Consider the following 18,902-nt stretch of genomic DNA (forward strand, 5'->3'; position numbering starts at 1 on the left):
ATAGATTCCTGGCAAACCTCATGGGCCTGCAGAGTTCTCAGAACACTGAGGTGTCAGGGCATGCTCCCCCATTCCACTCACCTCTGCTCTCCCCTTCTCTAGCACCCCAAGAAACAAGGCCTTTAGAAACAAAGCCTACCAGGACAGGAGCTCCTGTGTCGTTCCTGCCCAGCCCCCCTTAACTTACACATCTGGGTGACAAGTCAGTCAACCACCATGCCCGGGAAGTCCCCACCCTTCATAGTGCTAGGGCTGAAGAACTTCCCTTGGCTGCTGATTTGCTGTGTGATGGAAAGCAGCCCCTGTACTTCTCTGAAACTCACAGACAGACAGACGACTGACAAACAGACTTGACAGACAAACTGCTCTAACAGGAGAGGAAATTACTTGTCCAGCTCCAAGGAACTTGTGTGGGTTCAGGCCTGGAGCCATCTGGAGCTGTGTCCTAGGAGAAGCAGTAAAACCCCAGGACTGCCGAGGCATGAACATCTGAACTGCCTCTGTACCCCCTCCCTTCAAAAGCAACTCTGGAAATCAATGGAGAAAGATTCCTTAGAGGCTTGGCTCATGCGGCATGCACCCACCACTTCCCGGTCCCTTTGTTAGCCAGCCTAAGCTTCCTGTCCGAACAGATTTCCTGCCTAGGAAATAGCTTGTGCTCTGCCAGACAGTAGGCTGGCTCCCTAGTCCCTGGATAGGCAGGCTTGGGTAGCCAGGACATGCAGATCCCTGAAGCCTATGATTAGTCGCTGTATGTTCATTCATTTCTTCACTCCCTCATTAATTCAGGCAGCTGTTCTTGGTCTCCTGTATACAGAGAATACTTATTAAGCATCTGTAGGGCATATTTTAGATACTGTCAATACAGTTCCTATCAGAAAGCAGTCCCAGTTGACAAAGCTTGCCTTTTTAGCCAGAGAGACAGCATTAAACACAATAAGTACATGAAACACCAGAGTGGCAAAGCCAAGGTAGGAGAGAATCTCAGGATGAGGCGGGAAGGGTTGTGGTTTGGGACAGCATGGCTGAGGAAGGTCCCCCTGTGAAGGGGAGCCTGTGAAGAGGTCACAGAGTCCTGATGGTGCTGGCAAACTCTGCTGTCTGAAGCAGGAATGGGGGTTGGAGGCTGCAGTAGGGTCCACAGAGGCAGTAGGAGGAAATGAGTCCAGACCAGAAGACCCAAGACCAAAGTGTGGGCCTTGCCAAGCTCCTGGGAAGGGGCAGCCCAGGGAAGGGGCAGTGCTGGGCTCCCTCCAGCTTCCGAAGCTCCTTAGCCAGGGCTTTGAAGCTGCTGTAGTTCTCTGAAGCCTGCCTACTCCTCCCTGAAGAGGGGATGCATGTCTGCCTTTTGTATCCAAATGTCCCCTTTTCTCAAGGACGCCAGTCATGCTGGACTAAGGCCCACACTCATGACCTCATCTTAACTTGATCTTCAGCAAAGACTCTGTTTCTTATATTTTTGGTTGTGAGCCTAGCCCTTAATGGCTGAGCCATCTGATTCAGCCCAAGACTGTTTCTAAATAGGATTTCCTTCACAGGTCCTGGAGCTAATACTTCAACATTTGGCAAGGCGTCCAATCCACCGCCATACCATGGCTTCTCAGTCTATCTCGATTGTCTTCTTTGGTCTTCACTAGGACCTGCTGTTGGGTGTTCTCACTCGTTTGAAGAGGTCCAGTAGACTCTGAAAGCCCAGCCTTCTTGTCCAGTGCTTGGTTCTTAAACCTCTGCCTCCTGAGTCTCTCAGTGAGTCCTAGAACACAGCATCTCTCACTCGCTACTTGCACCCCAGCCAGCCTGGGGGCAGCTCCCACCCTTGCCTATCAGGCTCTCCATTGCCATCGATCCTGTTGAGGGGTCCTCACAAGTATAGAGCCTGAGTCTAGTCCCCTTGCCAGCTGAGCAGGTAGGGAACAGGCAGTTCCCCAAGACTACGAGGGCCATTCTAAGCCAGCTCGTGAGTCCTCACCTCACTCCCCCGCCACTGCCAGCCATGCAGGAAGCTTTCCTGGATTTCCAATAACCTGGAAATTGTAGGGTTTCTCGGACATGCTGAGTGGAGGTAAGGGGCATGGGCTGGTGTTGTTTTCAAAATGAAATGATTATAGGATTTGGGCAGAAGCCAAATGCAGGGTTCTGAGAAAGCTGCTTGGGTCTGGGATGAGGAGCCGTGCTGGGGGGAGAGGGGAGGGGTATTCCAGGAAGGGGTAAGGGACACTATGATGGGAGGAGGGGATAATGAGGTCTCCTTCCCATCCTATCTCAGGTGGAGCTGACCCCACCAACAGCAAGTAGATGAAATGTATAGGTGCTGGATTTTAAAACGAAACAAAGCATTGAGTTGTCTCTTTGTGTGTAATGTGGTGTGCTAGGAGCAATACAAGAGTTCTGCTCACTACTCTGGCCGTGTGGTCCAGGTGGGCACCAGTAATGCTGAGTCTAGGCATCCCTTGTCAGATAGTATAATGTGTAACAGCATGTAGAGGATGTGTCCAGATTTAGAAACAAATAGCTTTGCCTGGCCTCTCTATCCCCAATTTTTGCCTTCTGTGTGGCAAATAATAACCCCGACCAAAGGGGCAGTAAGGATGCTGTGTGTCGATACTCGGAAAGTGCTCGAAGCTACACAGCAGCCAGCAGGCATTCAATGTCCAGGTGTTAGTAGGAATAGAGAGGGAACTCAGCCTGGTGGCCCAGCACTGTGTCCCTGGCATAGGCGAGCTTCTAGGCTCTTGTGGCAACACCTGAGCGGGCCACAAGCCAAACCTTACCTGTGCCTTCCTTCTTCAAGATTAAGAAGGGTTTGCCAGGACTGAGGTGGGAGAATTGCAGAGGGAACAGTGTCATGCAGGGATGTGTCCACTGTGTCCTGACCATGCAAAAGGAGACAGAAGCCCCAGGAGGGGTGGTTCCTAGAGGCAAAGGCCAGATGGTGACTCACATTCAATGCTGTCTTTTGATCCTTAGTTAACTTAGCTGTCTGTGTGGCTGGTGCCCTGTGACCCATTCTCTGTATGGGTACTTCCAGAGCAACACTCCTTTCTGTGTCCCCGCCCCCTAATTTTCTCCGTGTTTCTCAAGAACAGGTACTCACACCTAGGCCTTTCCTGTTCACCTTACCTTCCCACTGAGTGTCTGAGCCCCCAAAAGTGGCATCTCCCTGTCATCAGGATCCTTTTTCAGTCCCACTGAATCAGCAAACTGGCTGAGTTAGAGATCCACTCACATCTCTGTAGAGCTCAGAACCCAATGCCCAGAATCTGAGCCACATCATGGCAACAGTTCTGCCTCTCCTGTTCTTCAGAGTTTGGCTTGTGTTTGACAGGCCTGCCTGCCTGCCTTCCTAACTTCCCGGTGGCCTTTGGGTCCCCAGGCCTCACACATACACACACACACACACACACACACACACACACACACACACACACACACGCAAGCTGTATATGGGAGATGACCCAGCTTGTAACCATTTTTAACCCCTGAGTGACTTGCATCCCAGGTAGGATAACTTTTCTCACTGGAACTGATTCCAGGAGGCCCGCCCCCATCAATGAGCAGGAGGAAGTCCCTCCTTTGACCCAAGCTTGGTGCAGTGATATCCTGGCTTCATTACCCTCCCTTCCCACCCCTCCTTTCTAGCGGGTCCTGCAGAGGTGGGCTTCCGCCTGACAGGCACGCCAGAGCATAAAGCATCTCCCTTCCCCAGAGCCAGCCAGTCGTGCCCCAGCACTGTCTTTATTGGCGGCTCCTCTTCACTAAGGCCCACGGCAGGAGTTCAGACACCCTCGAGAAAAGCCACCCGCTATTGATCCGGCGTCAGGCCTCCGGAGCCTGGCCGGCATTCATCAAGGAGCCACAGCATGGGGCTACAGCTCGCCCTTTCTTTCTTCTTTCTTTCTTCTTCCTCCCAAGTCATTCCCCTCGGGGCGGGGGGGGGGGGGGGGGGACGACTTGCCGAGGTCACTCAGAGAGCTGCTGATCGCCTGTGAGTAGAGTCGCAGGATGCCTTTGTCTGCAGCCTCTTTGCTGTAGATCCTTATCAAGGCAAGCCCGGGGGTGGAGCAGCGGCTGTGGGCCCCAGGCTTTTGAGCAAATCTTTGGAAGTTAAAGAAGTGGGGCTGGCTGGAACTTAGAGCGAGTTGGGGAAAGCCCTTCTACAAAAGACAGTGTGTGGAGTGCCAGCGTTTCTGTAGACTCACACCGGCAATCCTGAAACGAGCCTGCTAACTAAGAGGGCCGAGAGGGACTTGATTCCGGAGCAGAGAGCCTAGAAATTAGCAAGTGAAAAGGGCCAGTTTGGACTGATGAATGGGTGCTTGAAAACAATTTGTTTTCTTAATTATGTAAATATGCTAGTGAAGAGTATTTACTCTTTGGGTTACCTTGGAAAACCCTGAATCTTGCAATATTAATTGTTTTCTCTGGACTCCACTCTGATGCTTTTGAAGTGGGTCCCTAAAAGGTAGGATCTGGAGGCAAAACAATGGGGGCTGTGTCATAGATTCTAGAGGATTGTCACCACCACGTCCCTGTCCCTAAGGTGTAAACTTTGCTCACTTGCAGCCTGAATTCTCAGTCAGCTGCAGGAATGCTCTTTCTTTAAAATATGTATATTTCATTTATATATGTATATATTATATATGAGTGGTTTTGCCCGCTTATACGTCTGTGTTCCACTTGGGTGCCTGGTGCCCTCAGAGGCCAGAAGAGGGCTCCAATGCCCCGAAAACTAGAGTTACAGATGATTGTGAGCTGCCATGTGGGTGCTGAGAACAGAATGCAGGTCCTCTGCAAGAGCAGTAGATACCTTTAACCTCTGAGCCAACTCTCCTGCTATGAGGTTATCTTTCTAAAGTTAGTGCTGGTAGCAGAAAAGGCCCTAAGAGTCCGTTGAGAATTGTAAATTGACATTTTACAAAACTTGGGGGGGGGTCCTGCTTATTTAGGGGCTTTAGTGTTTGGATTCTGGTTAATTAAGACTAAGTCAGCCTAATACCAGAAAGAAAGTAGGTCTTAGGGATGTGTGTCTCCATGCTTGTTTGTGCAATGTGGGCCAAAGTGTCCTGCCCTACCTGATGGCTATGCTGAGCTGTGGAAACCATGGGAGAGTCTTCACCATGGGGTAGGGTCTCAGTAAATATCCAAGTGAGCAAAGGAATGTCCCAAAAGAAATCATGATAACACAGGAGGAGATGCGAGTGAGCCCCACCTGAAATGTGTGCACAGAGAGAAATCCACCTCCCCACTGTCCCGAGGCTGGCCCTCCATGAAGGAGATGCCAGTTCATCTCACTTGCAGAAGCTGGTTCTTGTGCAAAAAAAAAAAAAAAAAAAAAAAAAACACAGAAAACCAGTTAGGAAGTAGGAATTAACCCATTTAACCAGCTCCTGGGAGGGGAAAAAAGCCCATGACGACTGCATTTCCAAATGCCATTCCGAAAGTGGTATTTCAAGTGGCAGTGGGTGGGATTAGAGCCTGCTAACGATCTGTGTCAAACAGGAGCTAGAGCATACTATCTAGATAAGTGATCTGTCTCGTTGCCCTCTTCCGTGGCGGGCAGCAAGTCAAGCAGAAATGTTTAGGAGCAAGTCGAGAGCTCATACAGAAGGGGAATGTACCATAAGAACGACCCTCAAAGGCAAAGGGCATCTCCCCATGCTGGCGAGATCAGTGTCCAAATGCAGAGAATTTAAAGCCGCTTTTTGGCTGCCTTTCTTGGGGGTGAGTGACCGGCCTTTCCTACTTTCTTAATTGGGGCAGTTAGGAACTCATTCAAACAACTTTCACTGGCTAGTGGGCGGGACGGGGTGGGGGAGCTATAAAACAGTTTTTCCCTAGTGAGTGATCTAGGTTGGTAGAGCCCTCGGAGGAGGAAGGGGAGCTGACCTCTTTAGGCGGGGCAGCGAACGGGTTTCCAGGGGTGCCTGAGGGGCAAAGTGGGAGGGGCGAGCGTCTGCGGAAAGCCTGGAGCCCTTGCTACTGACTGGCTGAAAGGAAGAGGCCGCGGCCGCCACAGGATGCTGTGTCAGGAAGGCGGCTGCTCCGGGAGCGGGGGCGGGGCTGTATACAGCAGCCGCCCCCGGCTTCCCTCCCGCCGCCAGCTGCCCGGCACAGGATCTCCCCGAAGTCAGGGAGCCAGAGCTTATGTGCGCCAGTTTCACCCTACCCTGAGTCCCGCGTTCGGGGAATCCCAGGGGCGACAGGGACCCCTGTGCCAGGGGAGTAAAATGCCAAGCTGCAGGCCCTCTCCGCCTCTACTAACCCGTTCAGAAAACCCTTTAAACTCAGGTTGCAACTGGATGTCCCCAGTCTGCCCCGCCCCTTCCCCTGGCAGAGGCCACCCGGGCCCCGCCGCGGACCCTCATTAGCATGACCACTTGGGAAGATTCTCCGGCGGGGGCGGGAGGCACCCGAAGTCATCCACCGCCTGCGCCTTCCCGGAGGCCCCCTCGAGCGACAGCGCTCCAGGAGCCCTTCTCGCACAAGTGTTGCTTCCAATTAATTGCGAAGGCGGGGGAGGGAGAGGGGCCCGGTCGCCGCCCCCGCCCGGAGGCTGGAGCGCCACTCGTCGGGTCGTGCGTTCGCTCAGGCGGCGGCGTGCACCAGCACCACCCCTGCGTGCAAGTTTGAAATGTGAGCTGCCTCCGATCCCCAGTCACTAGCGCTCCCTCTCAGTGAAGTGGCTGGGCCGGCGGGCTGCGCACGCGAGTGAGTGCGGGCTGCGGGGCGGGGGTGCGGGCGCGAGGCTCGCGGGGCGGGGAGGGCTCCCCCGAGACGCCAAGGCAGGGCCGCTCGCCTTTCATCGTCCTCCCGCGCTCCTCCTCCCTCCCCTCCTCCCCAGCCCCGCCGCGGCGCGCCCGGCTTCCCCCGAGCCCCCGGCCCCACGCGGCGGCACGCAGGTTGGGTGGTCACGCCTGCGGGGTCCGGGAGCGCGGCGCAGCGCGGCGGGCCGTGGGAAGTTTATCCTGCGCGCCCCGTGCGCCCCCGCCCCCCGCGCGCCCCTGGCCCCCATCCCCGTCCCCGGAGGGCTGTCGCTTGCGCCCGGGCGCGCGGCTGGCTGCCTCCTCGGCGGCGGCGGCCCCATTAGCGGAGCCTCCGCCTGTGATTGGCTTCGCCCGGGAAGCTGGAGACGGGCGATGAATAATTGATGTGTGCGGTGCGGTAGCCGGACAGCGGCGGCGGTGGCGGGCGGCAGCGAGCGGGAGCGCGGGAGCCGGAGCGCCCTCGGAGCGGGCAGCGCGCAGCGAGCGGGCGCCGGAGCCACCTGGGGGCCCCCGCGCGGCCGCCGCCGCCGCCGCCCCGGCGCGGAGCAGGGATGCAGGCGGCGCCCGCTGCCTGCTCGCAGCCTTTGTTCGGCGCCGGCTGATCCCTGCCCGGAGTAGCTCACTGCGGTCGCCGCCGGCCGAGCTCCAGCCTCCCGGGGCGCCAGGGCGGGACCGCGGACTGTGCAACTTTTAGGTGAGTGTGGGGCTGGAGGGGTCGGGCGCCCCCGCGGGCCGGGCCCTGGCTCCCTTCGGGAGCGGGGGTGAGTGTGCGTGCATCTGTGTGTGACAGAGGAGAGCCGGTGCATTGTGGGTAGCACCGTGTGCTGCATGGTGTCAGCCTGAGGCTTGGCCATGAGAGTGGCTTCAGCGTACACAAGGCCCATTTTGTGCACCCACAGAGGAGATCTTGGTTCCTCCTCTGGATGAGAGGGTAGGTGGGGGACCAGAAAGTGTGCTCCCCACGCCTCTGTCCTAAAGGTGAAGTGTTGGTTCTTCAGCAGACATTTTACAAGGCTCCATCCCTGGTAGGCTCCCTTTACAAAAATAAGAATTAGTACAGAAGCCTTTGGTGGAGGCAGTGGCCAACGGTTTTAACTTAGAGCTACTCCTTTGTCAGAATGAATCCTTGGTGCTGAAGACAGCCAGGGGCTCCCATCGCCGTAGAGCTCCCTTCCCAGAAGTGATGGGTGCATAGCAGACTTCTGACAAGTGTTTGCTGGAAAGATTGCTGCTGCTGCTGCTGCTGCTGTGATGGTAGAGGAGGCGGAGGAGGACCAGTCTGCACTAGAGGCCCAGGAGGGACCTGTCTGGGTGGGTAGGGGTGGCTGGCATCAGGCCCTGAAGATCTTCTACAAGACCTTGCAGAGAGGTTTATCAGAACACTGCAGGGGCTAAGAAGCAGCTGCCAGAGGTCCCTAGCGTATGGAATTAGTGTTGGTGCCCAGGACACAGATAAGTCCCAGTTCCTAGTTCACCTGGAAGCCAGCAGCAGTAAGATTGGGAAGGCAGACGGTATTCCTTAGATGGGCTTCAAAAGAGCGTCAGATCTTACAGTGAGGCCACAGTGCCCTGCCCTTGACCATCAAGCTTAACTGCCAATGGGCCTGGACATAGCAGGTGGTTCTACTGAGAGGGAGGTTTTGTGAGGCAGCTGCCAAAGTGTTGGTGCCAGTGTTTCTCAACAGCCTATCCTTGAGAGTGGGCCAGAAATCGGGCCAAGGAATGAACAAGGCCATGTCACCAGGAAACCTGGATGGTGTGTAGAAAGACTTCTCCATTTCAGAGGCTCTGGATCCAGATGCACAGTGTATTGAGATGTAAGGTCTATATGGCTTATAGTAAGTCTGTGCCTCCTTTTTTTTATATCTTAACCAGGCAGTGACTACCCTGTAAGTAGCTGGAATCGAGTCCCTTCAGGGCTATTTTTACCCCAAACTTCCTTAGTGAGAAACCACCAAACGGCAAAGCTTTGGTGAGAATCTGAGTCTGTACCGGAAGCGACCGCCTGCACAGAGTTTGAGGCCTGCTTCCTAATGCTGCTTGCTCTTGCTCTCCCATGCACAGCCTCCCTCAACCATGAGCCCCCCCCCCCCAGCCCCATGCACTCCAGAAAAAGTCCTATATCAGCTATGGGAAAATAATGTGCCCAGTCCAGCCCAGTAGGGAGTGGAGGAAACCTGGCATGACTGCTGCAGGAGCAATACCTTGACTCTGTGATGAAGCTTCTTAAAGACAAGAACCATGGGTCCCTTGCATCCCACTGCCCACCACAATGGAGACTCAGTGACTGCTGAGCAATTTTATGAATGTGCAGAGCCCACAGCAGGATCCAAAGAGCACTTCCAGATCTCTGTCTGCATGGGTTGAGCACCTACTGAACACCCAGCCACATTCACATCCTAGGAGGTCTAAGATGAGTCACTAGGCTGAGCTTAGGTGCTCAGACGGAGAGCCCTGTTCCTAGGAGTAGTTAACCAGAGTCCAGCCTCAGGTCTTCCTGCGTGGCCTTTGCTAGGTCACCCCCATGAGGGATGACTGCTGAGCTCAGTGGAAAACTACCATCCAATATGGTCGCCACACTAACCAGGTATGGCTGCTTATACGTTTAAACTGATTTAAGAATAAAAGTGTTATTTGCTTAGTTCTTCTGTTTTCCTCCTGAGTGTTCTATAGGCATGTGTCATCGAGCCCGGTCTGAGTTGTCACCAGTACTTAACTCTGTTTCGTGTACACCAGACAGGCACCATATCAAATGAGCTAGCTCGAGCCATTTTCTTATTGGGACTAGCTTCACTTCAGGTGCTCAATAGCCGCACAGGCTAGTGGCCACTTTACTGGACAGCCTGGATTATAAAACGGCTTTCTAGTGGCAGAAGTTCCAGTGGACAGCTCTGGGTGGGGACTAGAAAACTGAAGATAAGCCCACCTGTGAAAGTCAGTGCAAGCCTGGTTAGATAGGCCTTTCCATGTTCTTAACATGGCCCTGTGTGGGCGGGCATAGGCTAGCCAGTGCTCCCAGTTAACGCTGGGGTTAAATTTTGCTGGAGGGTGTGAGCCCCGATAGACAACACTCTGCTGTGTAATAGAGGTCAGCCAGGGGGCACAGATGGGCAGCATTCCCAGGAGCATCCTCAGACCTCCCTGAGGACTGTCATGGTGCCGGCAAGGCGTCAGGCTCTGTGAAGTCATCTATCAATCAGGCAGTCCTCAGAACAGGCAGTTCTGAGCTGGCAGAGCTGGAAGGAGAGGGAAAGGTACCCTGAGCCCGGGAGGTGTTTACCTTGCTGGATGTGGCTTTGGTCCCTCAGGAGAGGCCAACTCCTCCACAAGGGAAGAGACTCATCACTGGGCAAGTAGCCCAGCTGCTTGGAGACACCCCAGAGAAAGAAGAAAAGAAGTGTCCCAGAGGGAGAGGGAGGTCTGGTCAGCTAACAAATAGGCCAGCATGCCCCTTGCTCTTCCTCCACCCGGGCCTACTACCCCTGGTATCACAGCATACCCACTGGGTTGTGCTTGCCCTGGCACTCCCCAGAAGCCTCAGCTGCCTGGGAAACTCTCCAGGGCCTTCAAACAGCAGCCGCCTCCCAGGGGAGCATGCTCAGGGAAAAACAAGGCCCCCACCCTCCGAGCACAGCTTCCCAGGGAACTCCTGAGCAGTACCTCTAGGCTGGGAAGGACAGAAGGCAGCCATTGCCCAGGGGCAAGGGACCAAGGTCACAGCAGGGCAGACCTGGGATGGAGTAAGGGTCTCCTCCCTTACCTGGTCCACTGAGAGCTGGAAGCTCACAACTGAGCTGTGTCCTGCTTTCTTGCACCAGTCAGGCCAAGTTGGTGGCTGGCAGCCTTGTCCCAATGTCCTGAGCCTCCCACCTCCCAGCAGTAGGTCCGCCCGTGGTCACCCAGGCAGTACAAGGGGTTCGGGTTGTTTTCTTCTCAAAGTAGCCCAACTGTGGCCCTGACTTCTACCAGAAGCCCACTCTGGGCTTCTCCAGAGCCTTCTGGGAGCCTGCTAATCCTGTGTTTTCTACAGCCCTGCCTGAAGGGGCAGGGGCTGGGGAGGCTAGCCTATGGCAACAGCTAGTGCTGTCTGTAATTGGTGCATGAAGAACTGGGATTGGGGGTTGGAGGCGTTTTCCAGGACAGCCCTGCCTCTGAGCCTGGGGCCCCTCCATGATTGCTTTTTTTCTGGATGAGCTCCCCACATACTTAAGACGCTGTTCGGGGTAACACAGTTCCTCAGGCCCAGCCTTCCAATAATAGTATCTGTAGTGTGGTGTGACGGTAGTGTGTGACCTTTGACAAGTCACCTTGGGGTGGGGGTGGGGCTGAGGGTTCTGGTAGGATGCTCTGTCATGTCCGTGCGCTGGAGCTGTGGAAAGGGAGGAGGAAATGGTGACTTTGAGACTGGATCTGTCTTAAGTTTCCCAGAAGTAAGTGAGTGGGATAGGAAATGGCATGTGGGTGAGCGGAGCCTGAGGTGTGGCGCTGGAGGAGAAAAGAGGTGGGTGGACCAGAGCCTCTGGTAAAGGCTAGGTGGTTCATTGCTGAAGCCCTCAGCCAGAGCACAGGGTTCTCCTAGTGCAGTGGGGAGCCAGAGGGCCCTGGAAGTGCAGTTTCCTGAAGCAAGGGTGCTACTGAGCTGCAGGCCGGAAGAGAGTTTGCTTGGAAGAGGGGAGGTTAGCATCTTGCAGTAGGAATGCCCTTGCTTAAGTGAAAGCCCTCTCTCTGGTCACGGGGCTCCTGTTTTGCAGTTGTCATGGTGGGGGTCAGAAGCAGCACTCTGCCTCCCCCAGAGCTTTGGGAACTTGCTGGAACTTGTCCAGATCTCTCCAGGGAGCTCTCTGCACTCTGGGGGTGTAGGGGAAGAAAATATAGGTCCTGTTTGTAGACATGTAGCCCCCTGTGGGTTCCAGGCAGGTCTGGGACGTTCTAATGCAGTGAGGGCATTTCCTGGTGGTTGGGGCTGCAGGGGATAGGTAAAGGAGAATGCTCCCAGGGCTTTTCACACCCTTTGTGACCCAGGCAATGATCCCTAGGGTCAGAGCCTGAGGCACCTCATGATTTATAGGACCTTGTCTGTCTCCAGAGCCTGTCATCTGATTAGTGGAATCAGAGTGTACAGAGAACATTCTGTAACTTAGGCTTCCATCCCTACTTATCCTTGGGAGGATTTTGAAAAATGGGAGGGGCATCTTTCAAAGAGGAAGGAAGCAGCCCCCAGGGCCTGCCTGCTTTTCTTTCCTTCTACCTCCCTTTCTTCCTTTCTCCTCCCTTTCCTTCCTCCTGTAATCCCTTCTGTATTCCTCCTCTTCCCCTCTCCTCCCTCTCCCGCCCCCCAATCCTTCATTCCTTTTTCCTCTCTTGCAATGTTGGAAGTTGAACCCATGGTCTCACCTCACAAGCTAAGCACACCGTTACCTTCTGTGTATTGGTAATTGACACATAGTAAGTAAAGGGCTGGATCCCCTGATACAGAGTAACACTTGACACCCACCATGCAAAGATCAGGCCAGAGCTGGAACCCTCTTTCATCTCCTCAGTTCTGCTGGGTCTAGGCCCAGCTCAAATGCCACCACCCAGAAAGCTGTCTCTGGCCCCCAGCACACACAGCCACATGCAGCCCAGGCAGCTGAGAAGAGCAATGGAATGGATACAGCCCAACCCAAAACTCTACTTTTTACTGGAAACATTCCAAGAGATTTTGGTTAATTTTTTTTGAGTGTGCGATTCGATTATACAGTTTTCAAGTGAAAGCTTTCTAATGACAGTGTTGTGTCACAGTGTCAAAAGGTTAGACATGCCAGCCTGTGATCACATCCCCACAGGGTATCACCTTGCTTGACTGCAAGGGGAGACAAGTTATGCATGAGGGATGTCAATGCTGGGTACCTCATAAATGTGTTACATGACCAGCCCAGGGCACAGACTGGTGATGACAGAAATGGTCATCCAGGGAATAAATGAGGGGACTGAAACCCTGCAGAGGCAAGGGGATTGCCATGAGTTTAATATTAGTCTAGGTGCAAGGCCCTGTCTAAAAACAAAACAAAATGAGTAGACTCACTGTGTACAGAGCACATTTGCGCTTATACCTGGGTTCTTGACCTGAGCTCGGGGTGCCAATATAACTATGTGGTATACAATGTAAGAAGTCTTTGGCTTTCTTGGGGTCCTTGCCTGCCAAGATTTATTACACAACTCCATGTAGTTATCAGTAGCTCACTGTGCCTATTTAGTTATGGTTTGTGTTGTTGTTGTTGTTGTTGTTGTGGTGGTGGTGTTTATTTGGGTATTATTTTTCTGAGACAGTATCTTACTTTCTAGCCCAGGCTGGCCTCAGACATGAGCCACCATGCCCAGCACATGTACTTATTTAAATGTACTAGTTAAAATTAGATAATTTTGAGTTTTCAGTTCCTCGGTCTCACCATATGAAGTTCTTGGTAGGTACCATACTAAATGGTGTGGCCACAACTCAGAAAGACAGGAAGTGCTTTTGGGCGATGTGATGCCTATGAGTCACTGAAGGCTCTTGAAGATGTCTACGAGGTCTGTGGGAGGTAGGGTTTGCAGGGAGCCTCATACAAGATAGAGCCGGCCTGCCCCACCACCCTGCTGAACACAAGTCTTTTAAAACAGGGTCACCCTGGGGTATTCCCAAGCCATGTTGAAAAGTAATTATGAAACCCACATCTGTAGTTTCCTGGGTGACTTTGGGTAAGTCACTTAACATCAAGCTTGTTTTCTGATCAATAAAACAGCTATGCAGCCTGCCTGGTAGGTTGCAGAGGGGTTATGGGGCTGTGGACCACTTAGCCCTGTGTCTGGAATATAGTAGCTGCCCAGTAAATGACAGCTTGACTCAAATCTCCCCTGTAGTTCCAAAAGTAGCTGTTCCCACACCTGAAAATGGAGCTCTTTTTCGACCTGCCTTGCCCACGGCCTTTTCTGGAACTCAGTTTCCTGTTGTGTTCTGCGTGCAGAGTCTTGCCTGTACCTTGTAGAAGTGCCCATCCCTTCCTTCTGAATGGCCATCATTCCTGGACAGGCTGAAATTGTGTGGGAGAGAGTGACAGTATGTCTTGTCGTCTCATGTCCTGTAAAGGCCATGGCTGTAAAGCCACAGAGCTGACTGGCACTGCTGACTGGCTAGGCCTGGGAAGCCCCAGCTCACGTCCCAGCTGTGGAGGAAGTACAAAGTAAGGAAATGAAAGGCCACTTTCATTTCCTTCCTGAGGCCTGAGCTGGGAGACTGTACCTTGGGCTCCTAAGGTCCTCTGGCGCTTTGCACACAAGCATCCATCTGAGATCAATTTGTGGCCCATCAAGATCTGGAAGCCCCTGGATATCTCTAGGCAGAAGGAAGGTCTGTAATCCAACTGCATGGAGCAGAGACTCTTGTACTCTGTTCCACTAAAGAGGGTAGGCCTTTGAGTGGGAACCTGGTCAGTCCTAAGGAACTATTAGCTGTCCTTCCAGCTTTGTAATAAGTCTCTGTATTTGTACAGGGCCTGCTCCTCTTGGGGTGTGTCATCCTGGTCCCCACAGGAGGCTTCTTAGCCGCACACTGCACTCACCACCTAGCCACACACCCTTTGTTGTCCCCCTCTGAGATGATTGCTTTGGTTAGCACCACCATGAACAGTACATGAATTCCCATGTAGCATTCCCACCTTCCATTAAACCTGAGAAACCTGGGTACCTTGCTTGTCCAGGGGTCCCGCAGGCCTTCACCAAGAGCTCAGGGCTTCCTTGTTTGCATAGGAAAGGTTTGTGGCTTCACTGCAGGGAGTTGAGGACAGTTTGGGCATGTGTGCTTTTTATTTACCATCCATCGTCCTCCAGTGTTCCCAGACAGTCCCAGGGATGCCCCTGCAGAAGTCAGCATAAAACCCCTGCTCAACCCACTGGGCTGCACACAGCCATGATCACCAGATCTCTAATGACTTGGGCAGTACTTAGGGGCAGAAGAGGCTCCCAGAGGTAATCAGGACGTGGGAAGAAGCAAGGGCCTTTCTACTTGCCTCCCTTTTGGGCACAGCATAGGACCTGTCTCCTTCCCGGTCCTGCTAACACCCAATGGCCCAGAAAGCAGCTGGCAGATGGCTTGGGGTACAGAAGAAACACCACTGTTGGGTCCCTCCTGCCCACCCACCTGACCTCGAATAAAGACTCAACCAGGGCCAAGCTGATCAGGGACTGGTAATCCTCTCAGCTTTTTGTGCTGGGCTGTGTCCAGAAAGGTCTTCAATGACCTAGGTAAAATCCCTCTTCTCCAGTGGCAACGCCTAGGGCTTCTTTGGGGGCTTCTCTTCCCAGTTTGTGGGGTCTCCCACCTATAGGAGTGCCCCCACAAACTCTTACCTTGTTGGAACCCAGCCCCTATAGAGGCCTGCTCAGGCCAGCTTCCCTCAACACCCCCCTGGTTCTGGGTCCTGTTACCTGAAACTTTGCTGCCCCCCCCATATTCAGATGACCTGGAGCTTGAGAACGGTGACAGCCTGCCCTCAGCTATGCCCCATCCCCCAGTAAAGTGTAACCCACCATCGTGTCTCCCACATTCTTCTGGGGACCCTGGATGCACGCCCGTTCTGTTGTGCTTATGTTGATACAGACCTATGACACCCCCCCACACCAGGCACTCTGACTGTTACTAGTGTTAAGTAACCCCTGGGTTTGTGCAGGAACCATGAACATCAAATTCGTAGCTGGAACTCCTTCACATTTGTGTGTTCACCATCTGGGTGGGTGAAATGCAAGCAAATATATTTTTGAATGTGTGAATGAACAAAGAACAGGTTCTGGGTGGGGCCTCTGCCCTCTTGTGAGTTTAAAGTCCCCCAGTGGGACTGGAAGGCACATGCTGCGCAGGGCAGCACACATATATATACATACATACATGCATACATACATACATGCATGCACACATACATACATACATACATACATACATACATACATACATATCTGGGGGTAAAGTGGATAGGCCTGTTGCAGGGGGCGTGTGCCAGAGAAGAGATGTATAAGATGGGTTGTTTGTAAGTGTTACATGGGTTTCTGTGTGTGTGTGTGTGTGAGTGTGAGTGTGTGTGTGTGTGTGTGTGTGTGTGTGTGTGAGAGAGAGAGAGAGAGAGAGAGAGAGAGAGAGAGAGACTGTATGTGTGACTGTGTGTCCATATAGACAAGTTAAGGACCTTTCCATGTTGAATCATTGTTAGATGAGCCTATGGGGCAGTGTTCTTGTGGGTTGTACACACTTGTATGTGACTAGCCAGTGTGCCTGGCACGAAGGATGCAGTGTGTAGATGTTAGTGGATACCATGGTGTTGGCCTAGAGGAATGAGCCCCGGCTGCCCCTTTCCCTGTGCTAACAAGCCCTGAGCCTCAAGGCAGGCCTGCCACTCCAGTGGAGTATTTCTAGGTACTGTTCCCCAGCAGTAGCTCTCAGGACAGTATCAGGGAGCCTAGGAAGCTAGCATGACTCCAGGAATAGAAAGGCTGAGGTAACCCACCTAAGCCTTGGAATCTGACTGCACTGTGATCCTCTCAGGACTCAGGAAAAGGTATCCTATGGCTTCTCCAACTGTATCTTGGCATCCACAGTTTCCTGTCTGTCTCCAGCAGCAAGAAGATACTGTGCATGTCATTAGAGATACCTGTGCAGAGATACTTAGCAGAGCACCTGGGCATCCAGCAAAAGGAGCTAACCTCTCAGGGCCTCCATTTTCCCCATCTGAAAAGGGCCTGTCAGTTCCTCTTCCTGCTTAGCACCAGAATTCAAGGACCCTGGGAAGGCTGTTCTCTGAGCCCTCAAAGTCAGGTCCCTCTGGTGATGGCCATCTGGGTAGGCCTGAGGTAGAGGGTCTCCACTGTAGTTCAGAGTCTCACCTTGACTCCTCTTACCACAGGAAACAAGGAGAGACAACACCCATGTGACCTTATCTTACACCTGACTCAAGCTTCAGATTGCAGGTTGAGGTCAGAGCCATTGGCTACCTCCAAACCTTCAGTGACAAGTTGTCATAGTAGATGTTTCTAGAGCTCCTCTTCAGAGTTAAGGAGGGACCTTCCTGTCCAGGCTGCCCTCTCTCACCAGCAAAGAAGGTATTCTCATGGACTAATGGGGCATGTGGAGCCAGGGAGTGTGGAACGTTAGGTAGAGCTGCATAGAGCTCTCTAGCTCTCTCCCTTCACATACTGAGTCTTCTACACCATCCGCAGACCCTTGCAAGCCCTCTGTCCTCTCCCCTCAAGTGCCTGCCTCCAAGAACTGGAAATCTAGACACCAGAATTTTCACTGGGGTCTGGGACTTGGCTAGGAGCCTCTGTACTCAGAGTAGGATGATGTCATGGCCCCAAAAGGTAATACTCATGACATTATATCCAACATGGCCCATGTGGACACCCCAGGCCTGCACACATGCGAGTGCGCACGCACACACACACACACACACACACACACACACACACACACACACACTGTTTACAACAGCCAAGCACATGCTGCTTTCACACACAACTTCACCCCAACCTCCAAAGAAAACAAAAAACAAAAGATACATTGCTCCCCACCCAACATCTTGGGTTTTGCCTCTCCATTTAGAAAACTTAATTGTAGCTTAAGTTCTTGTTTTTAAACTGATTTTGTTTTGAATGTTAAGTAACTATGGCTTGTTTGACATACTTCAGAAAACAAAGTCTCTGGGGAAGAAGTAGCCTGTTTGCTTATGATGGAGCTTAGAAGTTCAATGAAGAATGTTCATTCTACTTCTGGGGTTTTCTGGAATGCTCTGCCATGTCATGCTGTGCTCTGAAAGGCAGCCAGAAACACAACGTGCGCGCGCACACATACACACACACACACACACACACACACACACACACACACACACACACAGGCTCAGCATGATACAGGATAGATGGGGTGGCTGGGGAGAAAGACTAAGTGGGGGCAAACTCAGAGTCTGAATCCCAAGAGAGTCTGAAGGGCTCTGGGGATGACCCTCTCCATTCAAGAATGGGCTGAAATATTTGCTTGCAATAAATTTAAGTAAAAATAAATAAGAGCTGGGATATAGCTCATGGTCGAGCACTCATGCCCAACATGCTCAAGTTTGCTCCCCAGTACTGCCCATACACAAACTCATATTTATTGCTCCTGATCTCAGAGCCCCAGCTGCCTTTGTTAGAACGGTAGTGGACACAGAAGTAGATCCTAGCACTTGGGCTGTGAGGAAAGCCACAGAATGAGACCAGGATGGCCTTGAGCCAGGCTGCCACTGGTAGGGCAGCTGGTGAAAGCCTGCTTCTTTCCAGCGAGGTTCACTTCTGAGCCAAGAAGAAGCCGCCTACCACTGTTACCCAAAGTTAACTTGAACTGGGGCCACACCTAGAACCAGGTCTGGGGGTATTCAGCATGATGATGGTTGGTGCCGCGGGAGTCTAGTGGGTAAGGAAGACCCCTCAGAGAAGGCTTGATGGCTTTGGAACCTAGTGTGCCCCCCATCCCAGTTTTCAGCCCAGGGTCCCAGGGTCTCATTCATTCTTGCTTGCGAGGAAGGGTGTGCATTTATAAAACCATATGCCTTGCAGCCAAGCTCAGCCTGCAACATCCAGGTTTCCCATAGCTGAACATGACAGCTGGTGCGTGCTCATGCCCTGCAGGGTTGTTGGCCTCCAGCCTAGCTTGATTCCATCCTTCTGTGCCCCCAAGGTGTCTACCATAGCCTTAGAAGGCATTGCCCCCTACCCCAACCCCCATCCAGCCCAGGTCTATTCTCTGTGGCCTCTGGGAGGTTCAGGTTTCTACCCACCAGGTGGGCAGCTCCCCTTGTTCCCCCAAACAGCAGCTCAGCTCACAACACTGCCCTGTTCCTGCCACCTGGGCCCTCAGGTGCCATCTGCCACCTTGTTTCAGACAGCAGGTAGGCGATCTCAAGGCAAGCGCAAGAAGAAAGCATGTAGGCCTAGGATCAAGAAGGTGAGAGGTTCCAAGCTGAGGGTAGCCGTTAGCCCACCTGCTATGGGACATCTGCATTGTCCTCAGCCTCTCTGTAGGGCTCATAAATGCAGGCATGGGGATGGATGGAACAAGGAGTCCCCTAGTGGATCCCCATCTTTACCTCTTACTGTATGCCT

At 53.0% G+C, this 18,902-nt stretch overlaps 1 protein-coding gene across 7 annotated transcripts in view; it reads left to right on the forward strand.

The window, feature by feature from the left end:
- The window catches only part of Zmiz1 (zinc finger MIZ-type containing 1), a 120,047-nt gene that overhangs the window by 56,297 nt on the left and 44,848 nt on the right, over positions 1-18,902 (forward strand). The window contains exon 1 of one of the 7 annotated variants that reach the window (XM_036198646.1): positions 6,428-6,708. The exons of 5 other annotated variants lie outside the window; for them this stretch is intronic. The gene's annotated coding sequence lies outside the window, so the exon portion shown is untranslated. Of the gene's footprint in view, positions 1-6,427; positions 6,709-7,211; positions 7,459-18,902 lie in introns of those variants that run through there. One more of the 7 variants, XM_036198645.1, reaches the window with a different exon arrangement.

This window comes from Onychomys torridus, chromosome 9 (assembly GCF_903995425.1).
Source record: "Onychomys torridus chromosome 9, mOncTor1.1, whole genome shotgun sequence".
NCBI classification, from domain to species: domain Eukaryota; kingdom Metazoa; phylum Chordata; class Mammalia; order Rodentia; family Cricetidae; genus Onychomys; species Onychomys torridus.